The sequence below is a fragment of the Vicugna pacos genome, chromosome 7 (assembly GCF_048564905.1).
Source record: "Vicugna pacos chromosome 7, VicPac4, whole genome shotgun sequence".
Lineage (NCBI taxonomy): Eukaryota > Metazoa > Chordata > Mammalia > Artiodactyla > Camelidae > Vicugna > Vicugna pacos.
In genome coordinates this window covers 69,511,042-69,523,721 of record NC_132993.1, presented here as the reverse complement: position 1 = coordinate 69,523,721, position 12,680 = coordinate 69,511,042, and the positions used below count along the sequence as shown (strand labels likewise).

General features: G+C 36.6%; 1 protein-coding gene across 3 annotated transcripts in view; it reads right to left on the bottom strand.

Moving 5' to 3' along the window:
- SEMA3E (semaphorin 3E) overlaps positions 1–12,680 on the bottom strand; it is a 308,842-nt gene that overhangs the window by 130,943 nt on the left and 165,219 nt on the right. Inside the window, exon 1 of one of the 3 annotated variants that reach the window (XM_072965117.1) lies at positions 9,336–9,516. The exons of the other annotated variants lie outside the window; for them this stretch is intronic. The gene's annotated coding sequence lies outside the window, so the exon portion shown is untranslated. Of the gene's footprint in view, positions 1–9,335; positions 9,517–12,680 lie in introns of those variants that run through there. 3 annotated transcript variants of the gene reach the window in all.

Genomic DNA, 12,680 nt, shown 5'->3' with positions numbered 1-12,680 from the left:
GAACTCACTCTTACCATCACTTTCATAGGCATTTGATGCTTCCAATTTCCAAATCTTTGGGGGATTCTATACAATAAATCAGGTTATTTCTCCATTGGTGTTTCTGTGGGTTTAGGGTCTGGTTCTCTTTGGTATGCCAAGTCAATTACACTCACCCATGTGCTATTCATTTTCCAAAATGAAGTTGTTGTTTTCTGTCCCCTTTTTTTGTGCAGTGCTTGTGCCTTTAAAATCCTTTTACGGTGGTTTTAGGAGAATTGGGGAGCAGATGAAAATATAGGCACATATATTGTTATCTATCTTTATCCAACTATTTTTTAAATTAACTATTCAAAGTTAAAGTATGGCAGAGTCCTGTGTTGCCTCATGTTATGGCTATCTGGGGATCAGCTCTGGCTACCTCCGCTGTGAATTAATTACGACATCCGAAAAGTTATGTTCAAGCCCTCACCTCTAGTAGCCTCCAATATGACCTTATGTGGAAATGGCGTTTGCAGATGTAATCAAGATTAGGTCAAAATGGATTAGGATCGGCTCTTATGCAATGACCAGTATCCTTGTAAGAGGAGAGAAATTTGGACATACAGACACAAGGAAGAAGGTCATGTGACAGTGGAGACAAAGAACGGAGTGATGTGGCTGCAAGCAGAGGAAGGCCAAGGACTGCCAGCAAACACCAGATGCTAGGAAGGGGCAAGGAAGGATGCTTCCTTGGATCCTTCAGAGGGAGCATGGCTCTGCCAACACCCTGACTTTGGATTTCTAGCCTTAAGAACTGAGAGAGTAATTTCTGTTGTTTAAAGCCACTCACTTTGTTAAGGCCACTCTAGAAAATTAACACAACCTTCAACGATCTGCTTCCAAGGCTCGGGCTTTGCTCTTTCCTTGGATTGAGGTGGGCTTAGGGAAGAGGAAGCTAGACAATCAGCACTCATATAACCCTCCCATCATTAAGCCCTGGTCCCATGAGGGTACGATGTTTAGGTCCTTTCTTCTGCCTACATCTGCCCAGTTACCTCAGGTGTCCAAGAATCAATGTTGTAACTAAATCCTAGCGCAAGGGCCTCAGAAATATATGTTCAAATCTACTTGTGCTTAAAACCTGAAAAGCTACAGGTGGCAGAAACATAATAGTAGCACTTTGGTTTAAATATTTCACCTTTGAAATTTAAGAACTTCAATCTTAGTTGGCAGCAAAGACCAACAATTTCAATGATTTCTTGAGCTAAGACAGCATTTTTATTACAATTTTCTTCTCAGAACCAGATATCTTATGAATATTTACACAGCCTTTTCATTGAGTTTATTTTTTCACTTTTGGTCATTAGTGATGGCAGAGTACAAACAGTATCATTTGTGGCAACTGTTATAAAAACATTTACACAGTAATTATGTCTAGAACCTAAGTTTTCTGCTAAAGGAATTGAATAAATATAGATGTGAGTGGTTAAAAAAAGGAAGGAAGAAAAAGAGTAAGCTGTGATGAGGCAGGGACCTTTAAAGCAAAAACAATTTCTAACCCCTGCCTATGCATATGATGAAAATGAGCCTCTATATTTAATTACTGAACTTATGTAATTATATGATTAAATATAGTTTTTGACATCAATGTACCATAAAATTCTTTTTGATAAGACAAAATTCTCATCTATGTTAGCATAATGAAGTTATGGAGTATAAATAAAGTATAAGTAGTCTTTACACAATAATCATTGCAAAAACTATCTTTAGCAAAGGAGCTCCTAGTATTTCTAACTCAGGGAACTGAAAAATTAAAGTGAATCTTGAAGGGTGAAAACACTAAATATAAGTCTCTTTCACTGAAGTCAGAATTGCACTACAAGATTATCAGGGATCGAATAGGTGCTTTATTGGAACTGATGACATGGTTTAAGACTAGCTGGAACGTACCACAGGGTAAGCCTTGAAAATGGGTGAAGTAATAAACCACTAACTACAAACTATAAGGTATTATCATCAAGGCAGAAAGTTTGAAGCAGGTAAATATTATTGCCAAACTTCCTTCATAATCACTTCAATTCACTATTCATTTTCATATTAAATAATCAATAATTTATTAAGGCAAAAAAAGACTGCATAAGTAAAATTCAAGATCTCATTTTAAAAGCTACTCCTATCCAAAACTTTAATTGTTTTAACACTTTCACTTACTAACTCCATTTGCAAAGTATAAAGTAAATATTATTTAACATGACTGAGTTCTTTTAAAAAATCTTTAAAACAAACACATTTGCAGAGTATTATAATAAAAAGATACAATACAATTCAAATGAAATTGCAGTGATTTGTGAGTCTTTTCTATGTTCAGAGTCTTTTAGATTTTTTTCTAGTGAACCATAAAGGATTTAAATATGTAAAAAATATACTCAAGTGTGGAAGTAAATACTTTAGTGTTATATCCTTACAAAAATCTTCCAGACAAGGTCTGAGATTAGAAGACTATTCAAGGTGCCTAGTCTACTCTCATTAAGGGTCATCTTTTTGGTTGAGTATTTCAAATCATTCACATAGTGGTCATTGGAATGTTAACGTAACTGTCTCAAATAGTAACTAAAGAATTTTATAACTGCCAGTAGAGGCAGTTCTTCAAATAACTAGAAAATCATATTTGTGATTAAAGGGAAGAAAGGCCATTTCTCCTCTAACAAAGAGCAGCAGAACCTGGCATGTTCTTTCCAGATGGTGCCACGGCTATCCATAAAGAACTGTACACTAGTGATTTCATCAATATGTTTGTTTCTGTGTGCCCATGACTCTACTTTCCTGCTGAAGGTGACTGGTTCAGAAAACGATTAACCAAGGTATATAAGAGTTAGTATCTTCTTTCTATGCTGTAGATAATTGGTGGGAAACTGAGCCACCTCTGTCAAAAACTAGCAAATATGTTTTATAAAATAATATATACATATATGGTAAAGAGATTCAATTTCTCATGAAGAAACCAGATCCTGCTTTCAAAAAAATTTGCATTTTGTGAAGGCAGGTAATCTACGTACACAAAGGGTTTTTAGTCCTAGAATAGACTGTGCTTAGGTGTTCTGTATGATCAGACCATTCACTACTGAACTCTAGCTAGTGGGTCTAGGATTTACTGTTAAGTGGAAAGGGGTCAGGAAAAAGCTACAAAACGTGACAAAGAGCCACCAAGGTGTCTGGGATCCATGGAATAGATATGCTAGGCAGAGATACAGAAGCAGAAGTATTAGTAGTCTCTCAGTGATGGAGACACAATTACAGCACACATTTTAAAAAAGGATTCATGTGACTGATACTGGGGTACCGGATTGAAATCAGGAACTCTATATTAGTATTCTCTATCTCCTTTTCCCCTTCTCCCCTCACACACTTGTCCTCTCTCCACCTGTAGTCAGGCCCACTCAGTATGACAGAGAACAGTTCCATGGACTGTATCTGCATAGATCCTTTGCAACCCAAGGAAAACTACCCTTCCATCACCATCTCAAAAAATTAAAGGTTGTAACTCTGATTATCCTGACATGCATCTCACGCCGACCCTCTGAATCTAATTTGTATTTATGGGTATCATGCACAGGGATGGACCAATATATCAAGAACAGTGGAGTGACTGTTAGATATCTTGACTGTCAGCCTCTCTATAACTATATGGATTCAGGAGTAGCTCTGTAAAGAAAAAAGAGTTACCCTGAGCTGAAAAGGGACCACTACCACCACACTGCAGCCTGCTGGATGGGCAAAAGAGAAAGATTGTTAATTTGAGATTATCTTGATGTCCAACCCTTTCTTTAAAATACTAGGAACTGACACGCCTTCTGGTTGGTGATTTGAAGGTGCTATTCTGAGAGCCACTCAAGTAAGGATTGCTTAGAAAGTCTTAAGAAAGATGGGCTGCTTTCCCACCACTGCGGATTAGAGTAGAAACTTTTAATATCAAATGTGCTTCTGCCAGGATGGGACTTTCAAAGATGCTCTACATCCATGTATACTAAATAATTAGCCTCTGATTTGTAAACCATAGAAATCACAATTCTGAGATCACTGTATCAGAAGAGCAAGAATGCTTCTGGATTCTCATAATCTGCATTTTGGTCTAGGATCATACAGTGCATTGTGAAAGGCTTTATTTAGACTATATGTGAACTTAACATATGTTAATAAAACTGAACGTTTTTTAACATGTTAAAAAAAAAAGATGCCCTACACCTTAGCCCCACTTGTCAGGTCCTGTTGGCTAATCTATGACTAGACCATACCTAGTACTTCTCTCTGACCACATGCTGCCCTTGACCCTTCATTCATTGGACTGCTTAAGTGTCTGTCACCTGCTAAGTTAGTCATGGGTTCCTTGAACAGACAGAATAAGCATTCACATGTGTCTCCCATAGTATCGTAGTAAGGAGGGGTGCCCACATGATACCTGCCAAATACAATAAGTCATCAGATGTTCTATTCTAGGTAGAAGCCTCCAAGAGGTAAAGAAAGAGAGGTCATTTTAAATTGGTTATCAGTTCACCATCTTAAAAAATGAATGAAAACCAAAACAGGGAACCAGATTTCATCAAGAAAAACATTATTCAGATGTTATAGAGACAATGTTAAGCATCATCTTCAATCTCTTCAGATTACATATTTAAACAAAAATATAGAAAGAAATTAATTCAAATTAGATAGCATAATTGGAAAGAACTACCATTTTTGGTATTTTTAGTATCCTGCTTCATTATTTTAAAACTTTAAGCAGATTGTAAAAGACAAAGATGTTACCTTGAAACTCATGTAATGTATTTTTCAAAATAAGATCAATATACTTATTTACATCCTAAAGATGATTACTTAAAATTCTTAAATACAGGTATTTTTCAATATGTATAAACACATCATCAGATCTGAATTCAGGTTTTATTCATCTATAATAACTACGTGCTGCCAACTTTTCTAGACCCTGGAATAATGCAATTATCAAAGGAAAGTCTCTATTCAAAGAACTTACATTTCAATAGACATAGATACAGAGTTAATATTGTGAATTGTTTACTACAAGGCTCCTGACACTAGTCAATGACCTGCTCATAAAAAAATGACAGGACTTATTCCTTCACAAGTATCTGTCACCCTGCAGAATTTCAGTCTCTACTGTCTCACCTCTCCTGCCTGATGTCTCCTTTACGCATCTCAGCTCCATGCCCTGATAAATGACCTCACTCCTCCCTTCTGCTTCAGCTGTGATGATGGGCACTGTGATGTGCAGTGGGGACACACTTCTTTAGGAAGAAAGGAATTTATTTCCACAGCTGTTGAGTGTTGAGAGTACCACCAACAGAGTTCAGCCATCAACCCTTCCAGGGAATGTCTCAGCTGAAGAGAGGAAGAGAGTCACCTTGCCCAAGGGCCAGCCGCTTCCCAGGGTGGCCTGTATCCTATGCCTGATGTATGTGGTCACCTTTGCAGGTCAACTCTGCAGGATCGCCCCAGTTTCAGGGCTCTCCCTGTATTAGGCTGAGGCTATGACTGAGACTGCATCTCCATTTAACCTCTCACTGCCCACTCTTGGCTTCACCCCTTCCCTTCCAAGTGGGTTCCTCCAAAGAGCACTTTCTAATAAACTCCCTAACCTCTCTTGGGGAACCCAACCTGCAATACTCCCCAGTATTAGTTCCCATGTGTTAAATTTCCATTTGGACAGAAACCCTATAGATGACAATAAAATATATGGATCAGTGTCATGGAGAAACACAATATAAATAAGCTTTACTTATTGGCCTGTATTTATTTATGAAGCATAAACAGGATGCAACTCTATGCAAAGATAAACAGAAGCAAAGGGTCACTTTGTGCTCATGCTTTTATTTTACAAAGTGCTCTCCTGTATTTCACTGCAGTACTACAATCGTACACTTTTTCTGGTAAAATTAATCCTAATTATTCTAGTTACTTTAATTTTTATGGTCCTGACTTTCACATCTAAATCATTGTGGTCCCTCTACTCTACAGTATAGTGTTTGGCACAGGAGTTGTCCTCCCTAAATTTTGTTTTCTTTTAATTATTCTCAAGAGACGATCTAAGAGATGCAAGCACACCAATTATACATATCAATTTGCATCACTGTAAGTGAAAATGCTCATGCTGACTTATGAAATACTTCAAAATTTTATTTTGGATTTTTTAATATTTACTAAATCCTATATTTAGAAATATAATAATTTAATGACAGCTGTATGGGTTACAGCTTCCACAGAAAGGGCATTATTCAAAGGGTATTTCTGTCTTTCAAAGAGATTAAAATGCTTCTTATTGCTTTTATTTTTCTAATTTTCAAAACAGCACTAAATAAAAATGACCATGATATCATAGTGGGAGAAATTAACATGGTAGAAGATATTATTGATTTAAAATAAAATACGTTATTTACTGGTTAAGAGGCAGTATTACAATAAACCCTGACAACACAAACTCTTACTATTAAGAGTAAAAGGTTATCATTTTGTTTATTCCAGTATATTTCTACTTTGTAGGAAAATGGAACAAGCAGCAAACAACTTGAGAAAATTATTAAACCTTAAGTAACAAGTCACTTTGTATGTATATGCTTCTTGATCAGAATATTCTTAATATAGATGTCTTCAAAATCTGTATTGTTTCATGTTCATATGACATTTACTTATTTAAAATGTACTTTCCAATTGTAGAACATTTACTCAGCATGAAAATGCATACATTTTAAAGTAACAAAATATTTTACTTCACAAATACTTTTCTTCTTTTTTATCATAAAAAAATTATTGGGGAAAGAATTATTTATTTTCTCTTTGATTAATCTGAACCACCGTAAGACATAAGGTTGGCACCTATGAAAATAACTTAATATAAATATTTGCATTCCACTCTTCCAGATGGGCATCCTCAGGAGATGAGACATTTGGCTTTTGGCTCTCAAACCAACACACGATAGACGTGACTTTTTAAAATTAGCCTGTGTGTTCCTGATTGTTATTTCTTGTGGGTAAAAGCATGTACAAATTAAGGAAATTTGAAGGACGTATTTTAATGTGAAAATTTAAGACGACATTTAAGAAAATAAATCAGGGATCTTTTTAGAACCTGAGGTTTCTGCATTTCATCACATCTTTATTTTTCTTATTATGTTCTTTGACTTTTTTTTTTATTTTGTGGGCATAAGTTGGAGCTAGGAAGCTATTCTGAGATTCTGGTGGTTAGAATTTAATGAACATCAACAGATGTAAGAATCTAGGAAACCTGTATTTAATCGCCTTTCCTCTCCAGAACTGAATATTCTCGAAGTGATTTAATGATTCTCTCCCCAACTAGAGCATGAACTTTATGAGGGCAGACACCAAGCCTGTCTCATTCTACTTGTAGAGAGAAGCACTTAGTAGTGTGACTGGCATGCAATACAAATTCAGTAATTAGTTTCTGGAATGATGAATAAATGTATGAATGAACTGCGTAATAACATATAGTAAGGTGTAACCTTTTCTTTATGAGGAAAAAGAAGCTTCCTTTGATGGAAAAATCTAACCAGGAATCTTGAAACCTGGGAACAGTATCTTCTCTGCACTTATTCTGACTTAACTCTCATACTTCCATTTAATAAGAAAATAAATTATAGGGAGACAGATGATTATATATAACTTTGAAGTCCTTTTCAGTTTTTAGATAAAATTTGGGTGAAATCACTATCTGAAAAATAAAATAAAACAAATATAAGGCTCAGTCCTGCTTTGTCTATTTACATTTATCTGTTAATGAAGTATCATGTGATCTGTATATAAGGAACTCTCAGCACAACTTCTGTTTCATAACTTTAATGAGTGGGGGGGTGGAGGGACAAATTGGGAGTTTAAGATTTTTGCAGATACTAACTACTATACATAAAACAGATAAAATAGGAAGGTCCTACTGTATAGCACAAGGAATTATATTCAATACCTTGTAATCACCTATAATGGAAAAGAATATGAAAAGGAATATACATATTTATAACTGAATCACTACACTGTATACCAGAAATTAACACATTGTAAATCAACTATACTTCAACAACAACAAAGATAAACACTAAATCCTGTACACAAATTGATTAGTTTTACATGTTTTTTTCACTCACCCCGCTACAAATTTCCAGGATTTCTTGATCCTTCAAACAGAGATATCTTCACTATATTAACAAGCTAGTCTACAGCCACTTCCTTCCGTATCTTTTCCTCTGCTTCCTGCCCTCCACCTACTGCCACTACCTGAATTTCCTTAGGGCATCATGCAGGGTCCCAGGATTTACAACCTAAAAGGGAACCTTCCCTTTCTCACTTTATGTTTCAGTCACAAGTGGAAAGAAAACAAGAAAGGTCGTGAGGCAAAAGACGAGGAACAATTAAATGTTATATGGATCCTTCACCAGAGACAAGTTCTCCAAATGAGAGATTTCAGGTCTCTGCTGTGCCTCAGGTGGGCTTAATTCACCCTATGGGGACGTTACCTCCATCTGAAACTTCCTTCCCTTTTGTTACTCCGCTTAACTGAGATTTGAATAATTAAACAGGAAGAGGAAGAGGAAACGTGGTGAATTAAACGAACTGTAGACGCACTGCAGCAGGCAGGATACGGTCCTTGCCTGATACCACTGTTGTAAAGAGGAGCTCACTCTCCTAGCATCTTGAAAGATACGCATGAGGACATTTCTGGAAGGGCTTCTTGCCCCTGGAGTTCTCCTCTTTATTCCAAGTGCTATTAACAACTCAACTACTGTTCTCTGTAACATATACCATAGGAAGACAACGCAGCTCCCATTTTACATCTCAACAAATTCTAAGTAATTTATAGCAACTTTCAAACTTTCTAAACCACGCCAACAGGTAAAAATACTGACTTCCCTTCTTAGCCATTAGACACATTCAAGTCAAATATATATTTGAAAACAAGGTTTCAAAAAACAATACTTACTATATGAAATATACACTGATATATTCTGATTTATTTTAGCCTATATTTAAAAAAACCCACAACGCTGACTGGACCAAAAAAATCAAAATCTCTTCGAGGTAAGGCTCAGCCTACAAGCTGGTTGTTGTTTTTTTTGTTTTTGGCATCTCCCAGGTGACTCCCATGTGCAGGCAATTTGGGGAAACACTGTTCTAAAGGGTTTTCAGGTGATCCTCTAGGATTTCTGAGGAACATGCTCTTAATTGTAAACGACAGTTCTACCTTTTCATTTACAATCATTATATTTCTTTTGTTTCTTGCTTTATTGTACTACCCAGAATTTTTCAAACAATGCTAAATAGTAATAAAAACAAGCATCTATTACACGACAACAAACCTGGCCTTTTCCGGTTGTGGCGCCGGGCGGTGAGGATTTCCTGTCTACACTTGCAGCCAAGCTGTCCTTCTGCAGTGTGTGCAGGTCTTTGGACACACAAAAACACCGGCCACAGCAGCGGCGGCACGCTGCAAATCCGGCAAAGACCTCACGCAGGGGAACAAGCGGCCGCAGACAGAGCGGCGAAGTCGCGGCGACGCGAGCTCCGGGCACCGTTCGGCTTCTGCGCAAGGCGCGCCTCCCGGCGTGCTTCGCGGCGCGCTCGTGCGTGCCCACGTGCGGAGGCGGGGTCTCGCCGCGCAGACCTAGCAGCCCGCCCCGCCGGCTCCGAGGTGGTTCACGGATGAGGCTTCCTTGTCCAGTGAGACCAGACCCTGCTGATGGCTGATCCCTGTCGCTGCTGACCCGTAAAGTTCAGGGGTACAGGTGTCGGTGCTAGCTCTCAGAAATCCTACCCATAAGCCCTTCATCAAGATCAGGGTTAACCATTAAAAAAAAAAAAAGGGTTGTGGGAGTTAAGGTTTAAAAACTAAAGAACTGGCTGTGACCTATAAAATTAATTTCATACTCTGTAAAACTCACAATCTGTAAACCAACTGATGTAGAGCAAATGTCGGCAAACCACGGCCCATGTACCAAATCTGGTCTGCCACCTGTTTCGGTAAATAAAGTTGTATTGGCCAGCAACTGCACTTCCTTATTAATGTATGTATGTATGTATGTATGCATGTATGTATCCATCCTATCTATCTATCTGTCTGTCTATCTATCTATTAGTTGAAGTATAGTCAGTTTACAATATTGTGCCAATTTCTGGTGTACAGCATAATGTTTCAGTCATACATATACATACATATATTCCTTTTCATATTCTTTTTCATTATAGGTTATTATAAGATACTCAGAATAGAGTTCCCCATACAATACATGTACTATCCATATGATACAGCAGCCACTTTTTAATGTACTATCTATGGCTGCTTTCCTGCAACAGTGCAGAGTTGAGTCATTGTGATAATGTGACTAACAAAGTCTTGGCTATTTCTTATCTATTTACAGAAAGTTTGCCTATCTCCCTTGCTAAAAATAAGTATTTTACCTTAGGAAGGGTAGAACTGGGGTAAGAAGCAAAGAGGTTAGAAAAGAATCAGGACCCAAGTCTTGAATAGTCTTGTTAAGCTAGGGACTGGATTTTATCCCAGGGCCAACAATGAACTATTTCCGTGTAGGAGTGATGCTCTTCTCTGATCAAGTCTCCAGCTGGGTTCTGAAACTCTGAAAATAGAGGACGTTAGGCAGGGATGAAATTATGTCATGTTCCTGGTGTATTTCTAGGCTCCAGTCGTTGACGTTCCCTGTGAATCCACTAAATGTGCACTTAGCCTTTGCTTCTCTATGACTATGAAACTGCTGGAATTTATAACCTTCTTATTTTTAGATTAAAGACTCCTGCCTGAGTTTCATCGGGGAATTTCGTAACTCTGGACTGTATTCAGGGAGCATTCTGGCTCCACCTAAAGGTGCCTTTCCTCTGTTCTCTAAGGAGAGGTGGCATTGGGGATCAACCATACTTCCTGCCTGAAGCTGCTGTGGTTCTAACAGTACGTAAAATAAGCAGCAAGCCCATTAAATTAAAGGTGGTCAAGAGACCAGTAAAGAAAGCTACTTTTTTTCCCCAAGCAGGTAATGCTTAATTCATTCATCAAACTGACACAGTAAACATTTACACTATTCATCTATCTATCAAATATGTTTTACTTTAAGTAATCATAGCAACCACAGAGTTCTTAATGGCAGCTTAGATTCTTTTCACGCTTGCTTCAAAGACAGCCCTGAAAAACCTGTCGTTGACCTTGAAAATGATTACTAAAGCTGTACTGTTCTGATGTTATAATTTAAAGCTGCTTTTTAAAAAATATCTTTTCATATTCTAAAAGGTATGGTAAGAAAAATATGCTTGAGCCAAAAGGTCTCAATTAGTTACTTTAATGTTTTATTTTATTTGCCAGGTGGGTTTTATTAACATAGGTTAGAAAAATAAAGAGATCTTCACAACATGTAGTATAGTGAGTAAACATATTTAGCTTAGAAATAAAGGCCCTTGAAGGTTTATGAAAAGACTCATAAAAGAAAAAAATTCCAAACCTAAATTATGATTAAATCTGCATTATAAAGAAAATAAAAGTGGTTTCCAAAAAGAATGGTTATGTGTCAAAATTGAGGTGTGAAGAATGCAGAAAGAGTAATAAAACCAAGCAGGATCTCATTAATCAAACATCCCCAAGTGGAAGAAATGATTTGATTTGAATTTGCCTCTATATACATTGGTGATGTGTCTGCTTTTTTTGTGAAGCAGCCAAAATGTCATCTTGATAAATGGGGTAATTCTTTCAAAAGTACCTAGTCTTTTTTTTATATGTTGATGAATGAACATAGTAAAACTAAGATTAATTTTATTTGTTAAAAATCTAAATAAAGCTTTGATCACTTTGACTAAGATGATCTGATTTTTTTTAATGAATTGAATAAATAAAATCTTTAAACTGAATCTCGGTTCAAAAGATTGAACATACAGAGAAGTGATCACAATATCGAATGATTTTAGTTTGCTAGGATAACATCTTAGATAAATTTAAACTAATATCTGTTACCAATATCCTATTTAGGGCTTTGAATAACGATAAAAATAATGTAATTATCTATATATTTCAGGTCTGATACGAAAGTGCTTTAGGAACGATTATGTTAATGTTTAATTTATATGGTATCCTCTTTTCTGAATCACTTGAAAAATATGGTAAAGGTTTGTGTCCAAGACTACTTAAAGGAAAGCAAAACAAGTAAATCAAGTAATTAAAAACATCTTGCCTATAAAACAGCCCAGCTGTGTTATTTAATAACCAGATGTACTGAGATAGTTTAAAAAACTACCACAAATACAATTTGGGAAGATTATTACCAAATGAATATAAATGTCCAAAAAGAAAACAACAACAAAAAAAACAGTACTGAGTATTGTTAATAACAGTGACAGCAACCTCCTTGGCAACCTAGTAAAGGAATAAATTTTATGGCTAATTTTACCATAGGTTTTCTGTGAACATATCCAGTATTTAATTTCTATTTTATTCAGATTTATACACTGCTTTAGATTGAATTTTGTCCATCCCAAAGTTTATATGCTGAAACCCTAACTCCCGATGTGACTGTATTTGAAAATAGAGCTTTGGGGAGGTAGTAAGAGTGGGCCTTACCCCAGTAGAATTGGTAGCCTTGTAACAGAAGAGAAAGAGAGAAAACCTCTCCCCTTCCTCTCACCATGTGAGAGGACACACAGAGAAGGCA